General features: G+C 43.8%; 1 long non-coding RNA gene across 1 annotated transcript in view; it reads left to right on the top strand.

The window, feature by feature from the left end:
- Positions 1-12643, top strand: part of LOC106722515 — a 28903-nt gene extending 16260 nt beyond the window's left edge. Inside the window, exons 3-4 of the long non-coding RNA XR_001358527.2 lie at positions 9701-10043; positions 12245-12643. This is a non-coding gene — a long non-coding RNA (uncharacterized LOC106722515). The remainder of the gene's footprint in view (positions 1-9700; positions 10044-12244) is intronic.
- Positions 12644-13608: the final 965 nt, after the last annotated feature.

Here is a 13608-nt window from a genome sequence, read left to right as displayed (position 1 = left end):
AGCCCCCGCCCCGTCCCGCGCCCCGGCCGCCCCTTCCCGCCGCCGCCCAGCCGCGCCCCACCCCGGGCCGAGCGTATCCCTCAGCCCCGCAGAAAAGTAGTTCCAATACAATGTTTGTTAACTAGGTTATCTAGGCTGTAGAAGATTTTAATGTTGAATTTTATAGCTTTACCACGCTCTACCGTCCTTGTGAATATTGTAATATTGCATTTTTTACAAGTTACTCTTCTGTTAATGTTCCAGCTAGTAACTTTTATAATCCTCCTCAATGAAATTTTTTTGTATTCTTCCGCACCGTTAACCTCAATGGTGGCACCTCAGCCCCTGGCAGGAGGCAGAGATGAAATGAATTCCTCTTTAATCAGAAATAATAATAATAAAAACACACACAAGGCTTCCTCTGCCTTTTATTTCAAGTCCCCTTTTGTGGGGCAGAGGGGGAGGGGGGTGTTCACTTCACCCTCCCAGTGCCCTGGGCTGTAGTTAATGGTAGCAGAGCTGGTTTTCTCCCTGGAGGGGTCAGCTGGGGGAGGGGAGATCAGAGCCGGGGTCACGGTGCCTTCCCTATGCAGGCTCCATCCTGGTTCCCCTGCCCCCGACTCGCTGGGCTGAGGCAGGGAGACTTACACCTGCCAGCCTGCACATCCTCTTGAGCTGTGGGCATTGTCATGAGCTGGCAGGTCTCATTCCCACATCTCCTAGGACGGGGGTCTTGGCCATTTTAACGCAGGGCAAAGACAGTCCGGGATGACTGACAGCCTCACAGCAAGAGGAGGCCCCAAAGACTAGAGCAGCATCCTTCATGCAAAGTCCACCGGCTCCACTCTATATGGCATCTCCCCGGCTCTTCAAGTCTGGAAGACCCCAAACCTAGAAACCAATAAGGCTGCTAAGAAAGGACGGAAAACCCAGCAAGCTCAGGAGAGTGCATTTCTAGATAACAATGTACTGAATTTCTTGTATTAATACATACAAATAACATATATGTTATATACAATATATAAAATAATCACTATACAATAAACATTATACAATACATATACATATATGGATATATATTTATACGTCTGTATACATATATACATATACATATACATATGCATGTATAGGTACATACACATACACAAATAATACATACATATATATGAATAAAAGGCAACCATACAAAAAAGTTGGAGGTGCAGGACTACTGAATGAAACTTGCCATCACAAGTAATCAATGTCCAGCATCAGCAGAATCAAGAGCAGAGAACTGAATAATGCCCTTTAGCCTGCAGGGTGGGAGGCAATTAACAGCATATTACTAATGTTGATTGGTGGATTTTACTTCCCTTGGTCATCATCATTACTAGCCTTTAAGCACTTTGTTCTGATACCCAACCTAAACCTTGTCTGAATCCCATCCTGGGGTGGTTTGTATATTCACGACAGGGGCATGCCTAGGGACTGGGTTAGATCCTCTTTGTAGCTGCTGTTCCTTAGAACAGTATGGCTAGCTCTGGTGATGTTTTCACAAATCTTGGTTGCTTTTGCTCCAGGCCTTAGCTTCTGGAGTCAAGTGATTTTGTGAGACTCTCAACTCTCATATATACAAAAAAAGATTATTTCTAGCCAATCTGGTTGAAAAGGAAAAGTTCAAAACATTATACAGGCATAACCTAAAATCTTGAAACAGATACACACAAACAAAACCCAAGAAGCCCAAACTCAAATGCATAAAATAAAACTCTCGATATGCTTTAAAAAAGCTAACAACAAGAAGCCCAGAATCACACAGTGAGAACGCAATGCTACTTTTGTAAAACTTCTTAATTATTAAGGCAATCTTATGATTTTAGAGTCTGACTCTTGGTTTCTAAATGACTGTGCCTAGCAATACTGCTAGAGTCTGTTTTATTTATTCAAACTGCTTCCTCCTCCTTTGCAAATACAAAACAGGCTCCTGGGTCATTCCAGTACTTGAGATGATAATGATCATTTCACTGTTAGAACACACTTAGCTGATGCAATGCATAATTTTCTTGAAGTTAAAAGTTCAAGGAATAACTGGAAACCTGCCCCCAGAATTAACTCTTTACATTTTTTTCTAGTTTCTCATTTTTTATTTTTAGTATTTGGAACAATTATATCTGTGTTATTTATTGCATGCTGTTAATTTAAGTCTAGTGGATCAAGCAGATGCAAGTTTTTTGCCTTAAAAAAAGCAAGAGGGTTTTAATGGAATCAAATTAGTATTATTAATTACTATTATTTGTGTTAGGGTAGCACCTCAATATGAGATCAGGGCCCATTGTCCTATGTCCTATACAAACACATAGTAAATGGCCATCCCTTCACAGAAGACTGAAATCTAAGACTCTGAGTCAAGAAAGAATCCCCATACAGATGCACAACCTTAATTTTAAGCACTGTTTACTATTTATTTGATTTTAAACATTATAGAAGTCCAAACTCATGCATTAGGGTCTAAATAGATAGGACAGGTAAAGAGACTATTATTTCCATTCTATTGGTGAGGAACAGAAGCAAAAGAAGGTGAAATGACTTGCCCAAGGTCACAGAGGAGGTCAGTGGCAAAACTAGGAGCTGAGTTCAGGCCTGCTGAATCCTAGACAATTGCCCTAATCAGAAAGAGAGACTTCCTCCCCAAGGACCAGATCCCCAGTCATTTAGAGTCAGTGGAAAGAGTCTCATGGATTTCAATAGTATTTGAAGCAGGCCCCATATCTGGTTTTTTATGCTAGATTTTAGGAATTTTCCCCTATGTTTGCCACTGTTGTAGTGAAGCAATATTAAACTGAAGAAAGGAATCAGCCCATCATACCTGGCCAGTGCCCTGGAGCACTTCCTTGGTGTGTTAGGTGCACTTAATTAATAAAATTATCAGAAAGGAAGTTCAAATAAGAGTTTGCTCAGGGCTTTGGGTGGGGTGGGGAGGGGGAGCAGCAACTTGTATCAGACTATTTATATCCAGGAATGCATTTGTACACCTAGAGGTTCATAGCTGGCTCCCCATCAACTTCATGTTAGAAAATGGTCCATGTAAGCACATTTTATCAGGAGGTATCTAACTGGGATGCATGATATGGAACTATCTTCTGAACAGAAGAATATGTAGGGACTGGGTTCATTGTTAACTGCATCCCTTTTGGCCATATCCCATGACTTTTTATGGTACCACTGTTTGAAATACAGAATTGCTGCAGAGTTGCACATTCCCATGAGATGTAGAAGGGTTTGCAGTGTTTATGGTTTATGATGTAGGATGGCTGAAAAGGCTGAAGTCAGATTTTGCTGGAGGAATATTTGGGCTTCTCATCAGTGTTTATTCTGATAGCTTGATTGAAGACACGGGGCATGTCCATTGTTTAACATTGGTGTCTTTTATCCCAATTGTTCACTAGATACAGGAATTCAGTAAGCATCTCCCAAAATGAAACATTTAAAATAGATTAAAAGTTTAAATTTCCTTTTTTCTCATAGTTGTCAGTCTCTTATGATGTCAAAATCTCAGTCATTCCCGAGATTCTATAGAGTCCTCTTAAATGGACAAGACTTGACCTATTATGGAATTATAAACAGAAACTAAGCTGATTTATTCATTTTTGGTCATAAACCTTCCAGGCTGTTTTTAATCATCATAAAGAGGGAAAAAGGCTCCAGACAATCCCACACCCATGCCATTTTGCAGTCACCTTTAAACAATTCAGTCTGGAATACTTCCCAATTATGTCACTCCTCAAAATTAGGGAGGTGTGAATTTAGCTTTAACCTTTCATTCAGCCTAATGTTTATAAATCATAAATAAACCTCCAGAAGCAACAGCTCCAAGACACTCAGTGTCAGAATGGAGAGGGGTCCATGCGCTGGGATCCAGTGCTGGAATTCACACATTCAGACTCTGAATTCAGTGTCCTCTTCATCTCTGTCCCAGGATTTACCATCTTCTGATAGGCAAGTGTCAGGCCTTTCCTCTGGGGTTATATGATCATGCTGCACATCCTTTAGTTTGTATAATTCAGTTTCAGAAAAAGCAGCAGCTATTGCTCTGAGTGAGGTTATATGGAGGCCTTTAATGAAGCAACTCCTGGACTCTGATCCAAATCTGTTGAGCATCAGGGTAGGCTCAGACAACATTGTATTTCCTGATGCATTTGGAAGGGAAAGATTTGCTAAAGTCAAGCATGTGTGGTATATTGCTTGGCTTAGATTTATTAGCTGGTAATATTGTGATTTTGGGGGGCTGCTAATTCTATCTCAGTTGAATGTGTTTTTTTATATATGTATATATATATATTATATGTATATATATTAAAAACACATTAAAATGGGATAGAACTAGTATTTTTGAGTCCTGGGCTTTTGATGTTATTATTACAAGCCCATATAGAGGATGACCAGTCTCAGAAGCTATGTTAAACTATGGCCAATAATGTACAGTTATTGCCCTGAAACTCAGTGACAGTGTAGCCAGAAGGTTTAGCAGAGGGACTTACAGATTTACTTATCCTAGAGTTACAACCTAGCAGGACAAGGGAGTAGATGAGAAGACTTGTTTGCCACAAAAGAAATACAGCTAATTCAGTTATAGTGGAAAGTTCACATTGAGGCCCAGAACATGTCGATGGATCTTGGGTTGTCCAAGAAAAGAGGCAGCAATTTCTGTTTTCAAAGTATGATTACCAGTATCTTTTATTATAGTAGTATAGCAGTAGTAACCGGCAACACACTTATAAGATGGGAACCTCCCTTCTTGAGATCACGGAGGCAGAAAGGGATCTTGGAGTCATCATTGACTCCAAGATGAACATGGGCCGACAATGCGAGGTCATGGTCGGCAGGGCTAACCGGACCCTATCGTGCATCCACAGGTGCATCTCAAGTAGGGCCAAGGAGGTGATCCTCCCCCTCTACGTGACACTGGTCAGGCCACAGCTGGAGTACTGTGTGCAGTTCTGGGCACCCCACTTCAAGAGGGATGTGGACAACATTGAGAGGGTCCAGAGGAGGGCCACCCGCATGATCCGGGGACAGCAGGGCAGACCCTACAATGAGAGGCTATGGGACCTGAACCTGTTCAGCCTTCACAAGAGAAGGCTGAGGGGGGACCTTGTGACCATCTATAAACTCACTAGGGGGGACCAGAACGGTTTGGGGGAGATCTTGTTTCCCCTAGCGCCCCCCGGGATAACAAGGAATAACGGCCACAAGTTGTTGGAGAGTAGGTTCAGATTAGACATCCATAAGAACTACTTCACAGTTAAGGTGGCTAGGATCTGGAACCAACTTCCAAGGGAAGTGGTGCTGGCTCCTACCCTGGGGGTCTTTAAGAAGTGACTCAATGCCTACCTGGCTGGGGTCACTTGAGCCCAGTTTCCCTCCTGCCCAGGTAGGGGGTCAGACTTGAAGATCTACAAGGTCCCTTCCAACCCCACTTCTATGACTCTATGATTCTATGAACTGTGGCAGTGTACAGAAGCCTTCAGCATGGCCAAGAGTTCCATGTTTCCATGTTCTGGACAAACAATGAACAAACAGATCCTCCCTGCCCCCAAAACCTTAATGACTCCTCACAGGCAGAGAGAAATAAAAGGATGTATACCTACAAGAGTGACCGAAAGAAATAGCAGGTGTATGAGGGAAGGGTGCAGGGTAGAGCAGAGGATGCCACAGGACTCTGGTCTGCTATGGAGACAGCAAAGACTTCTGCTGATTGAAGTGGAGAGAGAAGCTGTGAAAGGATGTGAACATATCAGCTGGACAGCCAGTTAGAAGAAACAGAGCTATTGGCAGACAGCTGCAGGAAGCCCTATGAGAAAAAGGAGACAGGTGAAGAGAGCCAAGTAAATATGAACATCAAGGATTCTTGCACTCAGAGCTTCAGAAGGGAACCTTGGCCAGGATCACCCTAGGAGAAAAGAGAAAACACCATTGAAATTATGCAGAAAGGGAGTAAGATTGGGGCCTAAGCCAAAGCTCTTTCAAGTCATTTTCCATTGACTTCAAACATCTTTGGATCAAGCCCTAAATGACCATGGACTGTAATCACAGGTGTACTGACCTCATATTTGGGTATTTTACTTGTATATGGGGTTTGCTTGAAGAACAGCTCTGATACTGAATTGATGATGATGTATGGAAAGTCCCAACATCCAGAGTGAAAAGAAAGTGCAGGCACTGTGGCTCATGCAGTCTTTGTCCTTAGTGTTGAGACAGGAACACAGGGAGCCCATTATAGATGCTGCTTTGTGTGATGTGGACTCCAAACTGGATGGAGCCCTAGCTAACAGAGGCTAATGAATAACAGACAGGAGATGTCAACTTTCACTTACTGTTGACCTTGATTGAATTAAAGTGGTGATGATGTCTGCAAACTCTTTATGCCATGACTAATTTCCTGAGCAAGTCAACCTACCTTTCCAGCTGTTTTAAGGAATATATGAAGTTGCCTGACCATTATGGGAAAGAAGTGAGGAAAGAAACCTCATTCCTGAAGGGAAGGCTATGAAAGCCTTTGCTGTTCCCTAACAAAATGTGATCTGAGGCTAATGCAAAGCTGTCATTTAACAATTAAGACATAATCAACATTATAAGAATGGTTGCATTCCACATGTGATTTTTCTCTCCCTAACTCAAAGCTTCTGTCCTGAAGATGCTCATGCTTAGTTTCAAGACAGAAGATGATTACTGTGGCTACTTTTAAGCACTGCTGCCAAAGTGCAGAATCTGCCATCTGTTTCACTTCAGCAGTGTCTCAGATTTTTTGGAGAGGGGGATGTCCTCATTCCAGAATAGTTGCATATAATGAAAAAAAAAGCTTTTGGCATTTAATCATTGCTGTCAACTAGCACATAATAAACTTTTTAAAGAAAATTGTTTCCAGCTAAAAAAAAGCCCAATTATTAAAACTTTAATATGCTGGGGAGGAGCTAGTTACTTTGGAGAGAAAACGAATGTCTATGAGTAACTGAAAACTAGGCATGAATCACCAGAACAGCAGTGAAATAAATGCATGTAAATAATTCTATGGTAAACTGAGTGTGCACTGGGAGTTTTTGGAGAGCCTAGCGTACAATAGGTAGTCTGTAGAGCAGTAATGGAGCCCATCCAAGAGACCTGGATATGTGTCACTGAGTCAGCCACTTGTGGCAGACAAAGTTGGGTATGTGTCAGCAAAAGGAGAACTTGAACTTACAACTCTGGGCCCTTCTGCAGGGAAGTCCTATGCTGAGAGTGTACATCAGGAATGACTGGTGCCTCCCAAGACTGGGGGGGCACAATTTGTGGGTGGCCGTGTTGTCGGAATCGGCGGTGGGGTGGCGATTGGAGACCTCCTGAAGAAGCTGGCGGCAGAGTCAGCAGTGGCGGGGAGTGGGGAGGTGAGCAGCAACTGCCCACGGAAGCCGGTGGCAGTGACCAATCTCGCGGGGGGGAGATGTGCCCCACCGTGTGCCCCCTACGAGTCACCTATGGTGTATATAGATTAGCAAAATGTGCATTGGTGTGAGTATATTGATATTATACCAGTGCAAACAGAGACATGGGACCAGTCCAAACTTGGGCTTGTACTAATAGCTTAGGGTAGGGCTGTCCAAATGGTGGCTCATGGGCCGCATGCAACCCTGAATGACTAAATTGTAGCTTGTGAAAGGCCTGTTGGTTCAGCTACCAGAGCCACTGCACCGGCATCAGGATATGCATCGGGCATCAGGATATGAATATCGCTGCTGCTCATTTACACCGCCCCCTTATCTGTCACTGATTCCAGGTCTTTGATCACCATTGGTGATTAAAATTGGTGGCAGGGGAAAAGGAGGGTGGGGGAGCAGCAGCAGCCTTCAGCCTCTGGGTTCTGTAGCTGCACCCACATAGAGGCTTTGGCAGCTGAACTGACAAGCTGCTACCCTGATGCCAGAGGTGGGTTGTCCAGCCCATGAAAAGCCCCATGGCCTCAATCTGGCCTGCAAGACCAAATTAATTGGATACCCATGCCTGAGGGTATAGCAAGTAAACTAGTTACTGCAAGGGAAAAGGCAGTGGGGCGTTATTCTACATCAGGTGGTTGATGGTGACTGCTCGTGTACCTGTTTTTATACTCTGGTAACTCAGCTATACTAACCTTCCTCTCTTGTGATGATTACTTAGCTACCATGCTTTGGCTTTCATCTATCCCATACTAAAGATTGTGTACATGGGCAGTTAGTAGGAATTACTGATGCATGGTAAAGCCCTGCCTCTTCTTTACCTTAGAGAAAATAGTTTGTCTGCTCATGGCCTCAGTATCAGGCTGCTTCCAGCACAGAAGTCCTGGAAGAAGATGGGGTATTTTGGATGTAGACTGTAAGCTATTTGGGGGCATGGACAATCTTTTGCTTTTGTACTAGTGCAGCACACATCATGGGGGTTCTAATCCAGGCCTAGGCCTCTCAGTGCTATCACACTGATGATACTGTGTTGCACACCAGAGATGGGGTGGCCTAAGCTGCTTGGTGATAGGTAAAACCCCTTTGGAAACCTGCATGTTGACATAAACCAAGTTCCTTGCTACCCCATATGGAGACACAGCTGTGACGTAAAACTTGTTCCTTTTCCCCCACCACAAAAAAGGCCGCTGAGAGGCTGTGAAGCAAGGGAATGATGCCTCAGATTGAGGATGGAGAGTTTTCAAAGGCTTTGTATCATCTGTTTCCTCACTGCGTCCTCAGGCTGACACATGCTCAATGCCCAAGTCTGTCTTTGGGCTTGGGAATGCTGTGGACACTTTGTCAGTATGCAGGAATATGTATAGAGTGCATGTTCCTGCAATGAGCACATAGGTAAATACAAGTGGATGGGACTGTCTGAGTATGTCTGTGTCTAAGTGTTTGTGCATCTTTTCAGGTGTGTACATGTTTGCATTTCCTTAGGGTGTATGAGCTAATCTCTAGTTCCCCAGCTTGAGGAACAATTATCAGCCACTCTTTGGTTCTTCTTAGAGCCCATGTTTATTCTTAGTCATAAAGAACTGCAGCCCAGCCTCAACTCCCTGTCCCTTCCTGATCCCCCAAGGATAGGAGTAGGGCAAGGATGGAAGAGACCCCAGCCACCTCCCCCAGGCCACAGTCACTCTTGTTACCTTCAGCTGTAGTATCATTCTTCACAGCTTGCCACCCCACTCCCTTCTTGGGTGCTCTCTTTAAATCCTCTGGCTGGAATCCTGCCCTAATCAGTAGACCACTCTCACCTGCCAGCCAGCCTGGCTCAGAAAAGGTTTGGCTGTACCCAGACCTCCCCAGGCCCTTAAAAGGGGAAGCCACCCTATTATATATAGTATGCTGTGAGTGTGCAGCTGTGTATATGGTTGCTTGTGTTTGTGTGTAGTTTTAAGACTCTGCATGTTTGCACAAGTGAAAGTATGTGTGTGTATTAGTATGTTTGTGTATGATCACATGGATGTGCAATTGTTCATTTACATATGTTTGTGATTGTGGGTGTGGATTGTGATATGTGGGCCCTTCAAGGTTTGTATATATAGAGATACAAGTTTTTTGTATGCAGGTGTATCGTGAAAATATACCTTTATAGCTGAGTGTGTGGGTGTCTGTGTCTCTGTGTGTGAATGTTGGTGTCTTTGCATAAATGCCTTGTGTATCCATCCACAAGTGAGTGTATGTGAGTGTGGGTACGGATATGTGAGTGTACATGTCTCTTCCTTTTGCAGTACAAGTATAATATTGCAGTGTCAGGAGGACCTTGGCTGACAGCCCAGCAGTGTGGGACATGTTTGTAGAAGATGAAGCAGAAGAGATGACATGAAAGTTATTTTTGTCTATCAGCTGAAGCATTATAGAGACATCAACAAGCTCTTGTCTCATGCCAGCTTAATTCCTAGTTAATCAGCAGTCTGCTTGGGCAAAGGAAGAAATTCACGTCGGGGCTGCTGATGAGCCAAACTTCCCGGCGAGGATTTGGGAGCCTGAGGGAGTCCTGATCGCTGGTTTAATGCTAGCTTGGATGTGCTGCTGCTCACAGTGTGCAGCGTCCCTGAAAGAGTTACATGCCTTGTAAGTTGTGCCTTCTTATCTCTTAAGCTACCACTATGAGGGAAGACATCTTAGGTTATTTTGGCACTGCTTCCCTGGAGGGCCATTGCTGGCTTATTCTGGGCTTGGGTGCTTTGTCTAGTCAACTTGAAAGTGACTCCAGAACCAGTGTTCCCTTGGGACACTGTTCCACAGTTCATAGATCTCAGCGTTGGGAAGCTTCTTCTGATGTTTAGCTGAAATTTCCATTTGCCCCTGCTGATCCCATCACTTCTAGGGACACCCGCCTTGCCCTTGCTGTGTTTGATGCAGATATTGGGTTACCCCCATGGCCAACTGATACATTTCACCTGAGCCAGGCTGACTTACATCCACTGTGGACCAGGCCTGTTCAGTTTTTTTTAAATCTGCTCTTATCGGATCCTTAAAGGAGCCCCAGTCCTTATAACTGCCCTTGTCTGATTGGTAGCTCTCCAGAAGGGAGCAATGTTTCTTTTTCACTGTGTGGCTGACATGTATTCATTACACACTAAATTGTTTGTTGATCATTCACATCTTGGTGACTGGCCTTTTATAATCCTATTGTTGATACCAGTATCATCTGCTGTTTGTAGACATTTGTACACCCCATGCCTGCCCCACAATTTGGCAAACTCTTTGCTAACAGATTTTTAACACTACCAGTCCATCTCTAGCTATTATGTTTTCTTGCATATGACATATCCCAGAATATAGCACATACCTTGTTTTTGAAAGGCAGAATGAAGAGAAAAAGATTTTCAGAGTTTTAGCTGTATAAACCAGGGACAGGGGCTAATCTTCAGTTCACTTGCTCCCTTTCCTGCTTAACTACAGCTGAAACCCTAGCTGCTGCTTACTACTGGTCTCCATGGGTAAATCTAATATTTTGAAAAGAGCTAAAGAGTTTCCAGGGCTGTGAAATAGGAGGAGACAGACCAAGAACAGCTGGCAGACAACACTTGTTCTGCTTTAATTAGAGTCTTTAATTAGATTTCTTATTTCCCTAAGAAAGATTAGCTTGATTAGAGGAATATCAACACCATTAAAAAGGAGAGACAGTTATTAACACCTGTGGAATAAAACACAAGGAACCATTAAGTTAGTTGACCCCCTCATCTACCTGAATAGTAAGGCCACTGCTGCTAAGAATAAAAGCTGGTACTTCTATCCAAGGCAGAAAATCAGCTTCCCCACTTAATACATTCTCTCCAACTTTGGGGCACTGATTTTGGGGAAAAGGTATGTGACATATGCAAGAAAATATGAGATTTCCCATTTATGTTTCCAACCTCCAGGTTGTTCTGTGTTACAGGATCTAATTTAAAGCCCACTGGGATCCATGGAAGTTCTCTCATTGATTTTACTGAATCAGAGAACAAGCCTGTTATTTATCAGACCCTGTCTAACTTCTGTGACTCCTAGTAGTTTATCAAGCCTTCAGTCTTCCTGGACTGACTGCATCCCCTTATCATTTTATATTGGAAACTAAGGAGTGGAGAACCTGGCTAGTACTCAAATAGGAGACCATTTGGGAAGCTCCTTGAGTGCTGCAGGCACTCAAGGAGCTTCCCAAATGGCAACTAAGGAGCTGTAGTTGAATTACTAGTAAATATTAGACTACAGAAATGGCTGAGAAGATTTTGTTTGGCTCCACCATTACTGATGGGAGAGAAGAAGAAAGAGCCCACCTGAGTGTCCACAGGTCTCTTCCCCCTCTTCACTCCTTTTCCCATGTTATCAATCAGTATTTGAACTGGATTAACATCAACCTGCCATTTCCTGCCTCAACCCCAGACATTTTCTGTATTCTCCTGCCTTTGTGTTAGGTGTGAAAGGGGGCATTTATTTCATGTACATTGCTCTGTGTAAGCCCCTCTGGTGCTGCTTACCTGCTGATGGTTGCTGGTCATTCCTGGTCTAGAGTTTTCCTAGTTCTCCCTGGCTATGCCCCAGAGTGACTTGCAGTTGTTAAAGTGATGTGTGCTGATATTGGGTCCCATCATGCTAGGCACTGTACAGACTCTAATTAAAGCAGAACAAGTGCTTGCAATTTAAATAGAGCATAGAAATGGGAAAAGGAGGCTCAGAATGGGAAAGTGGCTTCCTCTCTCACACACAGCTGGGAGCTTCCCACACTCACCCACTAGCATGCTGAATATTTCCAAATCTCCTTTTACTTCTTTTATTTTTTCAATCAACAGTCTGCGACAAGGATTCCATCGCTGCCACAATTGCATTCAGCCTTAAGGTCACAAGCAGCTTTTGAGTCCTCTCTGAGATCTTCCCCAACTGAGCAGGTCCCTCAGGTTGAATGACTGGGGAGCAGATCCCAGGACCACCCTGGGGAATACTGAAGAGCCAGACCATCTGTGGGGCGACAACTAGGATCCTTCATTTTGGAGGAAGGAAAAAAGGTGTCTGGCCCTGGTTTCCTTCTCCCTCTTCATGTACTGAAGATGATCGGTTCCACATTGCAATGGATGCTGTGGTGGGATAGGACTTTGCTACATCTCCTTCTCCATTTTTAAAAATATTTTTCCTTCTACCACCTTGTCTTTTTTTGCCTTGAGGATGTTATCAATAAAGATTACAATGTGTAATGCTTTCTGCATGCATCTGATTTTCAGGTTCACAGGGAGGAGATGGAGGTTCAGATAGTCAGAGGAGTCTATGACACACAGGTGCCCGCAAAGGTAGAGAAATCTTTGTCTAGCTCCAGCACAAGCTGGTGACATGGTACTACGTGAGTTCATCCTTGTGGTTCAGGATGCATGCTATGTGCAAGGGCTGGATAGAAACGATGTCTGGGGGACAAGTCATGGTGCGAGGTGCTCTCTCATTATCCTTGAAGAAGGAAGACCCACAGCGCAGTGAAAGCTGTACCTCCAGGGCTTGGCAATCCCAGTCCTCCACAAACTGCTGTTGTGGAGATGCCTGGATCTGAATTTAGGTCTCAGGTTACATTGTTCTGTCCTTCTCTGCCACTGTAGTCCTTACTCTAAACCATTCTGTAGCACTTCTGTACAACCCTACTAAGCAGTTTTTTGAATGGACATTGAGGGGATGGGACTATATTTCCCTGGGGGAGGCCATTCTCCTTACATACATTTAGGATTATGAGTTTGTGAAGTATTGCAGGGACCTTTGGGATAACAGGTAGCTATAAATGTATAGTAAATGCATGAAAATACCAGAATTGCCACACAGGGTCATCTAAGATACCCCAGATATCACCTGATCTAAGGATGGGGGGAAACAGTGATGGTTCAAATGCCATGGTGAGGTGGGTGGTTGCAATATGGTCTCGTTAAGGGCCAGGATGAAGATTTCCCTTTTGCCCCACTATTCAGAGGCAGCACAATCATTAATATGTGTCTGACTTAGGCTTGTTATTTCCCTCTGTGGTATGACCCTCGCCCTAAGATACTTTGGAGCCAATACCCAGCTAGAACCAGACACAGAGCCACAACATTTGAGTCTCAGCCCCCATAATGTGATATAAAGAGAGGGAAGAACTACAGAGTAGCTTCCCATTGACTGACTGAACAGCATAGACTGTAAGGAT

Source organism: Alligator sinensis, unplaced genomic scaffold, assembly GCF_000455745.1.
Source record: "Alligator sinensis unplaced genomic scaffold, ASM45574v1 scaffold264_1, whole genome shotgun sequence".
Classification (NCBI taxonomy): domain Eukaryota; kingdom Metazoa; phylum Chordata; order Crocodylia; family Alligatoridae; genus Alligator; species Alligator sinensis.
This window is presented reverse-complemented; position numbering and strand designations above follow the sequence as displayed.